The sequence below is a fragment of the Saccostrea cucullata genome, unplaced genomic scaffold (genome assembly GCF_032062105.1).
Source record: "Saccostrea cucullata isolate Sc308-1 unplaced genomic scaffold, CSIRO_AGI_Scuc_v1 ctg852, whole genome shotgun sequence".
NCBI classification, from domain to species: domain Eukaryota; kingdom Metazoa; phylum Mollusca; class Bivalvia; order Ostreida; family Ostreidae; genus Saccostrea; species Saccostrea cuccullata.
Window position 1 is genome coordinate 331683 of NW_026930368.1, and position 16082 is coordinate 347764.

The 16082-nt window shown below is 34.6% G+C and overlaps 1 protein-coding gene and 1 long non-coding RNA gene across 2 annotated transcripts in view; one reads left to right on the forward strand and one right to left on the reverse strand.

The window, feature by feature from the left end:
- Positions 1-16082, reverse strand: part of LOC134283883 (uncharacterized) — a 28447-nt gene that overhangs the window by 10389 nt on the left and 1976 nt on the right. The gene's annotated exons all lie outside the window — the stretch shown is intronic.
- LOC134283884 (uncharacterized) lies at positions 1707-2847 on the forward strand. Its single transcript, XR_009995575.1, has 2 exons — positions 1707-2174; positions 2257-2847. It is a non-coding gene; the product is annotated as an uncharacterized LOC134283884 (long non-coding RNA).

Genomic DNA, 16082 nt, shown 5'->3' on the forward strand with positions numbered 1-16082 from the left:
TCAGTATAATGTTTCAAAGTTTTGTGGAAGCATTCAGTATAATGTTTCAAGTCCTTGTGGAAACATTCAGTATAATGCTTCAAAGTTTTGTGGAAGCATTCAGTATAATGTTTCAAAGTTTTGTGGAAGCATTCAGTATAATGTTTCAAGTCCTTGTGGAAACATTCAGTATAATGCTTCAAAGTTTTTGTGGAAACATTCAGTATTATGTTTCAAAGTTTTTGTGGAAACATTCAGTATAATGTTTTAAAGTTTTGTGGAAGCATGCAGTATAATGTTTCAAGTCCTTGTGGAAACATTCAGTATAATGCTTCAAAGTTTTTGTGGAAACATTCAGTATAATGCTTCAAAGTTTTTGTGGAAACATTCAGTATGATGTTTCAAAGTTTTGTGGAAGCATTCAGTATAATGTTATAAGTCCTTGTGGAAACATTCAGTATAATGCTTCAAAATTTTTGTGGAAACATTCAGTATAATGTTTCATTGTCATGTATTACTGATTGTGGAAACATTCAGTATAATGTTTAAAGTTTTTGTGAAAACATTCAGTATAATGATTCATTGTCATGTATTACTGATTGTGGAAACATTCAGTATAATGTTTCAAAGTTTATGTCGAAATATTCAGTATAATGTTTCAAAGGTTCTATGGAAACATTCAGTATAACGTTTCAAAGGGTTTTTTTTTTTGAAACATTCAGTATAATGTTTCAAGTTTTTTGTGGAAAAAGTTCAGTATAATGTTTCACAGTGTTTGTGGAAACATTCAGTATAATGTTTTTGAAGAAACATTCTGTCCATACTATTTTATACCTTTGTGGAAACATTCTGAACAATGGTTTACTTGTTTAAAGATTTAAAAAAAAAAAAATGAAAATCAGATCAGTAGAAACATTCTGTTTCAAATTTCAATTTGAAGAGAAAGAACTTTCAGTATTATGAGAAACATAAAATAGATATTAATTAAATAATTTGTTTCATGCGGTACATGTAGCATGTCATCAAGACTGTTCTGAGAGTCTCAATGTAAAATTGTTTCTCATTTTATTTGGGTTCCAGTATCTACATATTCCTAGGCTTAGTAGTGCATTACACTCATACACTATTTACCATGGTATTCTAGATCTGTTACTTGTAGCAGTACATTGATGCCAAGGGCCAACCTGAACTATAAAGTGATCAACACCTAACTTCATGCAGTACCATCCAAGGCACAAAATGGATAGGCAATGGAGTCTACAAATTTCAGATGGCAGAAATTGTGCATTATTGGAATGACAATTGCAAAATTGTTGAAACAGTGCTCTCATATGGAACCTCTTATGCAGATATATGATCAAACGATCAACAAGATCATTCAAGAATTTAGGTGCTCTGGACATGATGCCAGCTGTCTTCATAGTAAACTGTTGGAAAATGATACCACCAAAGTTTGAAATCCACACCACCAGGAAGGACAAGCTACACCTCAATATGCTCAAGCCCCTCCTATGGATTCTATGTGGATATCTGTGTTGAACGGCATATATAATTTTCTCCAACAGGTACTGCCAAGGAACATCATATAGAGTAGTCAGCATCTGTCGTTTATCTACTATGTAAAGTAAGATGAGGCAATGTATTAGCTTCTTATGTAACATTAATTTTTCTATCATTAATGTTGTAAATCTGGTCATGAGACCAGCAAATGATTTATCATATATTGCACAAAGTACATCCTCTATAGTCATCAACTCTGTATAATTCAGCTCAATTTTTATGAGGTCAGCACTTAATTGCTTTTGTAAAATGTATTTTAGTTACTGAGCTTAGTGTTGATGTACTTGTAATGTCTCCATAATCTGCTTACTAATGTCAATGAGTTCAGCATTGAAACCGGCCTGCATAGTCTTTGAGCTACATGTAAGATGATGGCTACTCATTTAAAATATATGTTTAAATCTGCCAGCATAGACTTGAATTAAGATACATAGTTCAGCGGATAGCTGCTCATGTATATTGTATGTTAAAATCTGCTTGCATAGTCTTGAGTTAAGATACATAGTTCAGCGGATAGCTGCTCATGTAAATTGTATGTCAAAAGCTGCTTGCATAGTCGAGAGTTAAGATACATGAGTTCAGCGGATAGCTGCTCATGTAAATTGTATGATGAAATCTGGCTTGCATAGTCTTGAGTTAAGATACGTTAAGATACATGAGTTCAGCGAATTGCTGCTCATGTAAACTGTGTGTTAAAATCTGCTTGCATAGTCTCAGGTTAAGATACATGAGTTCAGCGGATAGCTGCTCATGTAAATTGTATGTTAAAAATTCTGCCTGCATTGTCTTGAGGTTAGATAAAGACCTTCATAATTGGCTTCCCTTGATACACAATTGAACAGCTAACAGGTGAATGTTAATGTATTTGTTGCATCAGATTTTGTTATTTGTCAAGAACACCTAGTCTTAAAAGTATGTGATATCATATGAACTTCGACTTCAATGTTGTTATATAAAATGCTGTAAATTTCTGTATTTTACTGTTTTTATAAAAAAAAGTTTTCTTTTGATTTTCTCCTTGTTTGGCGTCAACCCCTCACTGCGTGACACTGCGTGAGGGCTTGTGGCGCAATTGTTTGGACGCCTCCAAGGATTTACTCATTTATGTTATATTTTATGCATATTTACATGTACTCTGATATGTTCACTGCATGTAAATTTCTAGTCAGTCTCAGGGGGATCACACTTGTACCTTTCACCTATGTACATGTAACCTGTATTGTTTAATATTAGGTGATCCCCCTTAATGATTTGTTTTACCTTTTACTTTATGTCATTGAATTAAATGACATATTCGACAAAACTGCATATCTGTGTTTGGTTGTTTTTCACTGCACTATCAGGCTGATATTTCTCATAGGAGGCATAAAACAATATTATCACAGATAATTCAATTTATGCCGCTATGAGAAATATATTTTACGCCTTAGGATAATTCCGCATATCTCTGCGCAGTCTGCAGGATATGCGCCTTTATCGCAGCGCAATTATCACATAACCTTTCATTGCGAAATCGCAAGCTTAAATTTCTTGACAGAGTAACCCAATCAAAATCCTTGATTTTGTTGCGCTATTTTTGTTAGCCTGGTAGTGCCTTGAAAAAAAAAACCACCACCCACCCTTTTTTGGGGTTTTTGGTTTTATATTATTTTATAACTTGTCATACGTTTCTTGGATTGGCGCAATTGTTTGGACGCCTCCAAGGATTTACTCATTTATGTTATATTTTATGCATATTTACATGTACTCTGATATGTTCACTGCATGTAAATTTCTAGTCAGTCTCAGGGGGATCACACTTGTACCTTTCACCTATGTACATGTAACCTGTATTGTTTAATATTAGGTTATCCCCCTTAATGATTTGTTTTACCTTTTACTTTATGTCATTGAATTAAATGACATATTCGACAAAACTGCATATCTGTGTTTGGTTGTTTTTCACTGCACTATCAGGCTGATATTTCTCATAGGAGGCATAAATACACAAATGGAACGAACAATGTGTATATGAAGTCTCGTCAAAGGCAAAATATAACATGAATTTTCTTTCCAATTAGCATTAGCTACTTTTCCACTTTCCACTTCTTCGAACTATTGCTTCTAAAAAGTCTTCGATATTCATTGAATTGGGCCAAACTCGAGATGACCTATGACAAGAGTGAAAAAAAAATGTTCTCAATCTAGGGCATATGAAAGAATCTTTGAAAAAAACTTTCTTGGAAGTGGATCCATAAGAAATCGTCATATAAAGTGAAAACCCCTCTTACTATTGGGGTAGATGTTGTGTCGAGTTACAAAGTCAGCGCAGATGCAGTTGGTGTTGACGGAATCTTAATACAAGTGAGTATTTTATCAAATTTTCTCGAATTTTATTTCGTTTTTTCGAAAAATTATTTGGACAGATTTCAATTACTGAAATAGAAAGAATCTTCAAAAAAAATCCATTTTTAAAATAAAATAAAATGGCTTTTATATACCGTATAGCGGGTTTTCTTGGCGAGTGTAAAATTTGGCGTTTTGCCTGCTCAAAGGTATGCCAAAAATTTAAGTGTAATTTATTTTAGCGGACACAGGGTTTTAGCTCTTTGCTGATAAACACTAAAAATAGTAGTGAATTATTAAAATTTTAGCGGACAACCATCAAAACACCAAAATAAGCAAAAATTAGCACCCCGCTAAAATAACCCTCTATACGGTATAAGAAATTCTTTGCTGATATTAAGTATCATATATGTATATAAGAAAAGATACAAAAGAAAGAATAAAAAGTAAATAAATAAATATGGAGAGAAAATGACCAATTAAGAGAATTTAAGTATTTTAAAATTCTTTCTAATGGTTTCTTTCAGTACTAGACGTTACATGTAATATTTATATGTAACTGTTCGTTTTCGGCGAGAAAGACTGACACACATGTACTTTGGAGCACATGAAATTTCATATGAAAATTCACATGAGCAGCGAAGCCATTCAAACATAATTTACTTTATGTATACACAACACCCGAGTTTATTTCTTATATTTTGCCATCATAGTTCAAAAGAATTAGATTAGCAGTGAATACAAGCCGAACTTACCATGAAAATGTAAAGAATCGTTTTTTTAAAAAGACGCTCGTTTTAAACTTTGTAGATTTACTACTTCATCTTGTTGTATATAACTATTTTTTAAAGGTCACTTCAAACGCCAGCACCATGATTGTGCTGGCATTCTTAAGATTGACCCTGAGGTAAAAGGACGTTATGGTGTGTATACAATTTATCCTGACGGCAACACGAAGAAGTCAGTTTTTTGTGACATGACTACTGACGGTGGTGGATGGACGGTATTAAGATAATTTTAATTAATTAACAAAATTATATAAGCTAAGCACTTGAACTGTTTCTTACTTATGTAGCATCAAACACATAAAACATTCTGTATTTCTGTCTTGTGTTAGAAAATGTTAAAAATGCATTCAAAATCTGACGAAGTGATAACGATGTTTTATATTATCTATGGGGTCAACAGCATAATATCATATCTGATATTTGCAGTGTACATGCATGAATGCTTCTACCAAAGGCACTGACTACTAGGCTTAAATATACTGAGGACAAAAGCAGGAACACTATCTCTTACTGAAATTCTGTTATAGATATCATTCAATTATTTAGATTTTAGTCCAGTGTCATATTATTTAATTCAAAATACAATATCTGCACTCAGAAGGTTACTAGTATTTAGCGACGAATACAAGCGGGAACTACAAATTTTTACCGAACATGGAAAGATTACAAGACAGGTTTTGGCCAAGCAGGATCGGATTCTTGATTAGGTAAGTTAAAGTTTTAATTAAATTGTCAGTACAACTATAACAGATTTTAACTAGCATTCTGAGTATTGCATAAGCAATACATGTCCCCTTCTGGGTTCTCCTTTTCTCTTTACAGGCGTGTAGCATCGTTTTTGAAAGTGGGGGGGGGGGGCAGCCAGAGATCCTATTTCGTGGGGGAAGGGGGTTGGTTGTAAAGTTTTTCTAAGTGTCAACGTCAAGTACTTTCAGTACCAATTCTAATACTACAAAAGTTGCCCAAAGCCGAAAATCCTATTTCGTGGGGGGGGGGGGGGGGTTGTAAATTTTTTTATCAGTGTCAACGTCAACTACTTTCAGTACCAATTCTAATACTACATTTTCGGTACATCACTAAAAGTGGGGGGGGGGGCAACCAGGCTTTCAATTAACATTTCCTATAGTATAAGTAAGGTTGGGAAAAAAAGTGGGGGGGGGGGGGCAGCCCCCCCCCCCTTGTTGGTACGCCCCTGCTTTAGAATACAACTTCGTTTGGAACATTAATTTAGTGCATCACGACCCAGATCATAATCCAAATTATAAAAAAAAGTAAAAGTGCCATGATTCTGTCAAAAATTAATGAAGTGAAACGGCATTCAAACTTGATCTGTAACTCATCAAGATACACTAACATAACAAAAATCAGCTCAATATCTGCAAACGTTTAAAAGAAAAGTGCAGAAAACTACGAAAGCCTATTAGGATCAATCTAGAGAGAAAAAAAATTTAAAAGGCGTTATAACGCCTTTTGAAAAGGCGTAATAACGCGAAAAAAGGCGTAATAACGCCTTTTGAAAAGGCGCTATTACGCCTTTCCATTCCAAAAGGCGTTGTTACACCTTTTAAAAAGGCGTTATAACGCCTTTGTAAAAGGCGTTTTTACGAGTTTCCATTCAAAAAGGCGTTATTACGCCTTTTCAAAAGGCGTTATTACGCCTTTATAAAAGACTTTAATACACCTTTCCAAAAGGCGTTATAACGCCATTCTAAAAGGCGTTATAACGCCTTTCCATTCAAAAAGGCGTTATAACACCTTTCCAAAAGGCGTTATTACGCCTTTTAGAAAGGCGTTATTACAACATTTTAAAAGGCGTTATAACGCCTTTATAAAAAGCGTTATTATGCCTTTATAAAAAGCGTTATTACGCCTTTCTAAAAGGCGTTATTACGCTTTTTGAATAACCATTATTTTGCATTTAACAGGCCCGTGCTTTTAATAGCCCCCCCCCCCCCCCCCCCCCCAAACACCACCACCGTCCCCACTCTATCGGCTAAACTCGTGGGGTGAATCTCGGTAAAACTTTATTTAAATGCAATAATTTGCCAGTTTTACACACTGCAACAAAATGTTCAGGAACCAAGCTACCAATAGTTAATTATAATATTTAAACTGTAGCAAGACTTTTCTCCAAGAAGTGTGTATTTGTGATTTGTGGAGGAGGTAACCCATTCGCACTCGTATTATACTGGCCTACTTGAGAAGGAAAATGGAAAGGCGTTATTTTATGTTAATAAATATATGAAAGATTTAATTAAAACCATCTTTATTCATGGAATTCTCTGTATTTCTGCACATCTCACTGACAACTGTTTGCATTCGTATTAAGAGAAGGCAACACTCTACTTGTGAAGATCAAGGAAATACTAGTAGGCAGACGTATCATGGAGCTTTGCTTGCCATGTATTAAAATTCATGTCATTTGAAGATATTTTTCTCCCTTCCTGGAAAAAAGCAGGCAAACTATTTGCATGGGAATATTGAGCAATTGAAATCAATGACCCTTGGTAGAGGTGTGTCTGGTATTAAAGAAGGACTTAGTTGGTTCAACATTGAAACTATATGACGCATTTAAAAATCTTTTTTCCTGGAAATCTAATTGCAATCTGTTTAAATTATTTTTTGAGAAATTAGTCCTATATCTAATTGTGAAATTCATGTCTCAAAGGTAAGATTTCTGCACCCCCACCCCCACCCCTCGGTTGGGCTAAATATGTTTAGTCATGTATTGAAGATAAAAGACGTAATAGTGCCTTTTGGAAAGGCGTAATAACGCCTTTTATAAAGGCGTAATAATGCCTTTTAGAAAGGCATAATAATGCCTTTTAGAGAGGCATAATAACGCCTTTTAAAAAGGCGTAATAACGCCTTTTAGAAAGGCGTTATAACGCCTTTTGCAAAGGCGTAATAACGCCTTTGGAAATGCGTAATAACGCCTTTTGGAAAGGCGAAATAACGCCTTTTAGAAAGGCGTGCCTTTTGCAAAGGCGTAATAACGCCTTTGGAAAGGCGTAATAACGCCTTTTGGAAAGGCGAAATAACGCCTTTTAGAAAGGCGTAATATTGCCTTTTGGAAAGGCGTAATAACGCCTTTTAGAATGGAAACTCGTAATAACGCCTTTTAGAAAGGCGTTATAACGCCTTTTAAAAAGGCGTAATAACGCCTTTTCAAAAGGCGTTATAATGCCTTTTTTCGGTTATTACGCCTTTTCAAAAGGCGTTATAACGCGTTTTAAATTTCTTTCTCTCTAGATTGATCCTAATAGGCTTTCGTAGAAAACAAGTAGGACACATATTTAAATAAAATAATATTTACAACAAACATATAAATGTCTTGATATACTATAACTTATTATACGAGGTTTGTCCCAAAAAGTCGTAGACAGAAAACATAGTTTATTTTCCCTTTGCTAACTCAAATCTCTTTTCTTGTCATAGCAAAAATTAACATTTTATGATCATGCGTTTCAAGTTTCATGACGATACCACATTTAATAAGAAAACTATGAAAAAATAAAGAAACCATGTAAGTGTACATCGGCGCACGAAAGCAAACGTAATTTACGTCTCTCATAACGTCATGATCTCTTTTTCTGCTTCACTTGCGGCTATTAAGGATGACGTTTACTCAGGTTTCAGAAAACAGAAAGGAAATTTTATAAAGTATAATATTTTAAATCAAAAACTGTTCTAAATGGATAAAATAAGCAAGTTTTAAATCAAAATCAATTTGAAAATTTAATATTTTATTATTTAAAGAAAATATACAGGAACAAAAGTCAATGTATGGTAATGCTGAGGAAATTCGGACTAAATTTTTAATTTTCCATATTTGTCTAAAAATTTTATTTCTTGCAATATTAATCACAAAGTAAAGGTTACATGTATTTTTAAACATCATTTTGCAAATATTATATATGTTAAAGCTTATAAATTATTTCAAATAATTGAATGCTTTGAAATAAATAAATTCAAAAATATGAACAAAAACCATTCGAGACAACATATCTCAATAATTTAATCATTGACCCCATATAATATTAATACCATGAGAATTAGGGCAACAAAAGTAATCTGAGGCTATCAGTAGTTTAGAGTTCTTATCAGTCAGATTTTTGTAATATTCGATTAAAAATGGGGAAAAAATATAAATATGACAGAGGAAATTCGGACTGTAATAATTATCACATTTATGACCCAAACTCCAGTCCTTTCTTTATATGAAGCAACACTGTTCCATTGCTATAATATTTCATTATTTAAAGAGTTTAGTTGCTTGTAATATTTTGTGTGTATAGAAAAAATTGGTCATAGTTTGAAAAATTGAGGTATTTCCCGAGAAATACTCAGGGGTCACTAGCATGAAAAGTAGGTCATTGACCTACAAGGTGTAGTTATTTGAAATTGAAATTTAACACAAGAAGCATAGGTGTTCAATGTGCAATAGGTAGTTTTTCGTTCTTATAAGTGGAATTTTTGGTCATCTGAGTAAAGGTATACCTTAACATCAAATTGAATATTTTTCATAGTGAAAAACCACACTTGACTAAGGGACGTATTTAAATTCACTACTGTTTGTTTAATTCTCTACTGTCCGTTTTCTTCAGCAGATTCAAATCTTAGTCAAAATTTAGTTGAAAGATTACCTTACATTTAAGGCAGCAGAGAAGAAACTTTGTTTGATGACGTTCATGGCCCAGAACGTTCCCAAATGTCTGCGTTTAACAAACAGCACTCTACTTCTTTCATGCTATTCTTTCGATATAGAGGAAAAACTATCTTTGAATCTCATGCCATTTAAAGACAACTTCTTCTCTATCAAAATCTAGTGTGTAATGTCCTTTCTGTACTCTTTTTCCCGTCTCTGGTGAATATAAAACATACCAAAAACAATTTATTACATTTCCGTGCGCCCGGTACGCATTTGACGACGTCATTTTTATCAATCTCAATTCTCCAAAAATCATGCCGCTAGTCGTCTGTTTTTAATGCTATTTATATGAAAATTTGACATATTATTAAAATTTCGATTCTGGTTTCACTGATATAAATTTTAGTTCAATCTGTTACATAATACCAAAGAAATAAAAGCAAATGTAATAGTTCTTAGCGTAAATTATTCCGAATTTTGGTCGTGCGCCAACAAACCATATCGGCCTTCATATAAATCGTCCCAATATAATTAATATCAAAGATATATATTTAAGAATTCACAATTTTAAAGAACATTGAATGTATTATGTCTATGCAAAATTTAGTTAGTATTGATTGCGTGTTTAAAAAGTTATCAACATTGTCTACGACTTTTTGGGACAACCCTCGTATGTAAGTTGAAATACGCTTGTCAATCAATTTACAAGATTTGTATTTTTAAGGTAACGATGCAATTCACATTCTGACCTCCAGTACAACGCAAGAACTGCGGGTGGACCTAGAACAATTTTCAGGTGCTAGAGTTTATGCCAGATACTCGAAGTTTGCCATTGACAATAATAAAAACAAGTTTAAATTGTCAGTCAGTGGATATAGTGGAACAGCGGGTATAGTATTAGTATTTTGACATGAAGGCAATGTTTGCTAGTTAAATCGAGACCATATATGCACCCCCCCCCTCTGCTTTCGCGAAATCGAAAACATCAAATCTCATTCGTCTGTCAATCTGTCACAAAAACTTTAACCTTGGTCATAACTTAAATTAGAAGAGATAGGGCTTTCATATTTCACATTTACATTGCCTATAAGGCTATAACGAGACCTTTTTCACATATATCTCGCATATTCTGACCCTGTGACCTTGAAGTTTGACCTACTATTGTAACAATTAATGGGTTTGTGTATCCCAATTATACAAGTAGGCCTTTGAGGATCACTGATTGGCTGAAACTGATCATGTGACCTTTAACAACACTATATAAGTAAGCGCAGCTAAGCTGCGAGGTTCCTTTTTGTCCAATTGCCAGACGGAAGAAGAGGCATATTTCGGCGATATGGTTAGTTGGGTGCGTGGCCTAGTACTACTTAGGCTTACCACAATATTTTATCAATACTAGGTGGATTGCCTGACGATGGAGGCTTGCCACAATAAAGAAGTTAGTATTGTATGACTAACCATCTAGAGGCCGACCATGGAGGGAAGTCAACCCTCAATGTCTAGTCTGGTGACCTCTCTAGATAATGTAAGTCTCTGATAGCAGTGGATGACTGTGCGTCCTGAATAAGGACAATTCAGTATCTTCTGTTGTCGGAGGCTGATCACTGGGAGATTGGACTTAGCGTCGTGACTGACACTACGTACGAGCCTGAATAAGACAATATTGGTGTTGGTCCGGTGCCATTTGGTGAACCCGTAAATTTTTGTAAATATAAGGCAGACATTCAAGTGTGATTTTCCCCTAAGTAAGGGAAGGGTCATATTTGTATATATTTGCAGGCCAATCATTTTAACCAATCATTTTTAAGAAGAAAATTATTGTAAATATCAATTTTTACCGAGATCCTGGAATCAACCAGGTACGACCCCTAAACACGTTACAAAATTTGGTGGCAGCTGTGGGATCTCGGTTTAAAATTCTGATTATTGGTTGATATTGTGTTTTTATTTGTAATATTTTGGGTTGTTTTTGTAAAATATGATGGCTGCTGTTGAAAAGAAATTAAAGAGCTTACAAGATAGCTTGTCTGAAACAGTTAAGAAGGCAAACACCAGTGATTCAGGCATACCTGAAAGCAGGCGTACAACATTAGGTGATAGGTCATACAAAGGGACTGGTGCAACACCTAAACACATAAGGAAGACTACCAGTTTCCTTGAAGATGACGAGCCTAGTTTTGCACTCAAGGAAGATAGACTGACAAGCCACAAGCCAAAGCAAGTATTCAGCACGCCATTCATTGATACTCCGGCAGTACTCAATGATTTGCATGCAGACAATGTTACACGAAGACACCAAAAGAAAAACAACACAGAATCGGTCCGTACAGGTGTGAAAGCAGACAAGTTTGACGGCACTTCATCCTGGCTGGACTTCAAGTCGCATTTTGAAATATGTGCCGCCCTTAATAAATGGACAACAACAGAAATGGGTATGCACCTCGCAGTATCTCTAAGAGGCCAGGCACAAGGTGTCCTGGGCAATTTACCTGAAGGAGAGAAGTGCAATTATAGGTTACTATGTAGAGCACTGGAGGAGAGGTTCTCCCCAATGAATCAGAGGAGCTGTATAGAGCTCAGCTGCGTGAGAGGCAACAGAAACCTTCAGAATCTGCCGGATTTGGGACAAGACATAAGGAGGCTAACAAATTTAGTTTATCATACCGCGCCAGTTGAAGTAAAAGGAACACTTTAAACAATTTATAGATGCCCTACGGGATAGGGACATGTGGTTAAGAGTAAAGCAAGCTAGGCCAGTAGATTTAAACGACGCTGTAAGGCATGCTGTGGAATTGGACGCATTCAGTGCTCTTGACCAACATATGCATGAAAGTCCAATGTACGCGAGGGCTACACAAAAAGAACAGAGAAGTCAGATCCGATTGCCTTATTGACTAAAGCTGTGGTAGAACTACAGAGGGAGATAAAATTTCTCAAAGACGAAAATGCTAGCAATGGTCGTCCAAAAAGTAATAAGACCAAATATTGACACAAGGGGGGTTGTCACAAAAAAAACTAAATAAAGAAACTTTTAAGTTTAAGTTAAGCTTGGATAAAAAAAGAAAAAAAAACAACCTTTGGTAATATTTTCCTTGGTTTACATGCGGGCCGCATGTCATCGAAGGCGTGGGTAATGTAACAATTAATGGGTTTGTGTATTCCAATTATACAAGTAGGCCTTTGAGGATCAGTGATTGGCTAAAACCGATCATGTGACCTTTAACAACACTATATAAGTAAGCGCAGCTAAGCTGCGAGGTTCCTTTTTGTCCAATTGCCAGACGGAAGAAGAGGCATATTTCGGCGATATGGTTAGTTGGGTGCGTGGCCTAGTACTACTTAGGCTTACCACAATATTTTATCAATACTAGGTGGATTGCCTGACGATGGAGGCTTGCCACAATAAAGAAGTTAGTATTGTGTGACTAACCATCTAGAGGCCGACCATAGAGGGAAGTCAACCTTCAATGTCTTGTCTGGTGACCTCTCTAGATAGTGTAAGTCTCTGATAGCAGTGGATGACTGTGCGTCCTGAATAAGGACAATTCAGTATCTTCTGTTGTCGGAGGCTGATCACTGGGAGATTGGACTTAGCGTCGTGACTGACACTACGAGCCTGAATAAGACAATGTTGGTGTTGGTCCGGTGCCATTTGGTGAACCCGTAATTTTTGTAAATATAAGGCAGACATTCAAGTGTGATTTTCCCCTAAGTAAGGGAAGGGTCATATTTGTATATATTTGCAGGCCAATCATTTTAACCAATCATTTTTAAGAGGAAAATTATTTATTATTAATATCAATCTTAACGAGATTCTGGAATCAACCAGGTACGACCCCTAAACACGTTACACTATCCAAAAATTGTAACATTACTTCAAGGGAGCCGACAAGGGATTTATTGTATGCAGACTACAATAGAAAAACTTTATTTTTATACCACATATAACTTACATTGACTTCAGTGTATATGCCAAGTTTGGGGAAAATCTACAGTCCAGGTATTTTTAAGGGACCGTCTCAAAATAAAGATACATTTACTATTGGATTATATAACATAGTGCCAATTTTTTGCACTTAAAGCAGCTTATATAAATACTACGATAGGCTTTTTGCTCAAACTATCATATATGATGGAAAATACTATATTGTATTATATTATATGCAAGAAACACGAAATTCTATTGTCTTGTTTTCAGAGGGGGCATCTCCAAATGCCAAAAATTAGCGAATTCTCCTGTTTTTATAAAGTACTACAAAATATGAACAATACAAAGGATTTAGATACAAAAATAATAAAAATGACTGCAAAATTCTCAAATTTCTACATTTTAAATTTCAGGAGAATATATTACTTTTTTCTTTTATTACAATTTATTACTCCATCTTTAAGAGCTTCACGTAATCATAACGTCAAACACACACTATTACGACGTCAATCAACCTATCATTTGAAAAATCGTTTAAAAAATCAGTTATATAAAACTGTAATTAAATTTTTCAACCTGTAATTTCTTAATTTTGTTATTTTTAATTAATTAAGTGAAAAAAAAACTTTTAAACAGTAAATGCGCTTCGTTTTACTATGATGCGCGAAATATTGCGCAATGAAAACCCCAGTTGGCCCCCTTAGATTTGTCATAACTTTTGAAAGAGAAAAAAATTGGGCTTTCATATTTAATGATTACATGTATATTACATGGGATAAATCTATCTAAATATACATTGTATTATGATTTTTACCCCGTGACCTGGACCTTGAAGTTTGTCATACATATGTACTTTTCAGAAATGTTATCTTTCCTTATAACGTGTTATTGGGGATAAAAAGGGCTTTATAATTCATATGTGATATGTGCATTACCTGTGACAAGATGACAAGCATGGTTTGACCTTTGAATCCTTGACCTTCATGTTTGACCTAATTTACAAAAAATATTAATATCGGTGATTACTTTTGGGTGACAAATGATAGGGCGTTCATATTCGACATAGGATGCCATAAATGATGACATCTCATCCACAAAGACACCGAAAGCGGGGGACCGTTCTAATCACTCTAATATGATTTGATACATTTTATATAAGAGGGGGACCGTTCTAATTACTTTAATATGATTTGATACATTTTATATAATCGAACTTAATATAATAGGAATTAATACATTTTACATTATTGCACTTCTATTAAATTTTCACATCAAATTTTTTTGTCATAGGCGATGGACTTACACCTCATAATGGGGGTATCTTTGCTACAAAAGATAAGCCCGATGGTCAAAAATGTGCCATTGCGTATAAAGGTGCCTGGTGGTTTAATGTATGCTATCTATCGAAACTCAACGGACCTTACCACATATCAGCTTTCAACACCTACATGGCGATTGTATGGATTCCGTGGAAAGACAAGACGGCATTGAAATCAACACGGATGATGATTCGTCCGAAAAAATAAACCCAATGCACAGATACATTCTTTTGAAAAATTCTAAAAATAAAATGAAAAGTTATTGAATTAAAATTTGTTGCAAAATTAATGATTCTGTTTAAATTAACTGTCACTAAAATATCTAGATTACACAATCAGTACGTATTGGTCCCAGCTAACAAAGTTATCTTTATTTTAAAACCTCATTGTTTAAATTGTATTTTAGAAGGACTTAAATTTAATTCTACAATTGTTTATCCAACTCATACACAAAACTCCCTTTCTAAGGAGGAAACTCTACTTAATCATATGTCTGCTTTGTGTATTTTTATTATTCACATCAACCTAAAAGAATCAAAATAATCACCATAGATATATTGAATTGTAAAACTCAGAAAATCCTTCCAACAAAGAGCATAAGGGGTTCAAGTAAATGTACTACCAAGCCTTCTTCTTTACCCCTTACTACCTTACTTAAAAAGAATTATCAAAAGGAGTGAGAAACTTCAGGAGTAATGTGCAACGATAAATTCGAGAATTTAATCAGTTGTGGATACTTGAAGATGTTGGATCCTGAGCTTTTCAGAATTTGACCTACAATGATTGTGAGGGGAAGTAACACTAAAGACAAGTCACAGACATACCGACACCTTTATTTATACATTTTAGCCTAATTACAAGAAATTAAGAAACAATTATTTTTATAGGATATAAACGATATGAAATGAATGGGATTTTGATTAATCATAAGATATAAAATAATTTAGGTTTCTTTATAAAGGTTCCTTTTTTTTTTTAATAGGAAATGCACTGAATATTTTAAAATCATTGCTATGACGACTCTTTCTTTAAAAAGGTTTGCTAGATGGGTTAAACTAAATGCACCTAGAATATAAACTGTTTGGTATCAAACCTACTCATGGATTCTTTTTTTATTTTTTAAGAAATTCTTCATGATAACCAGAAACCCTGCAGATGTCCTTAACCGTAAATAAAATTAGAGGTACTGTGAGCAATGAGCTCACTAAATGATACCCCCAGCCTTCCCTATGATTATGTTAGCAAAGTCCATGTTTTGCTCTGGGAGACCCGAAATAAGTATTAGATCAAAAATAAAAGGGAGGTTGCACAATTTGGCATTATGTCATAAAGAATATATGAAAGCATCATTAAATTCTATTCAGTTGAACAAGAGGATAAGAGATGAGTCCCTTATTTACACACTGAATTTTTGACGGATTTTTCCGTTATTTCCCAAACATGACCAGGAGCACACGGCGGGTATGAACGGTCGACAGAGGTCCTACATGTACCTCTGATGTTTTGGAGTTCCATTTTGCTTCGCTCCTTTT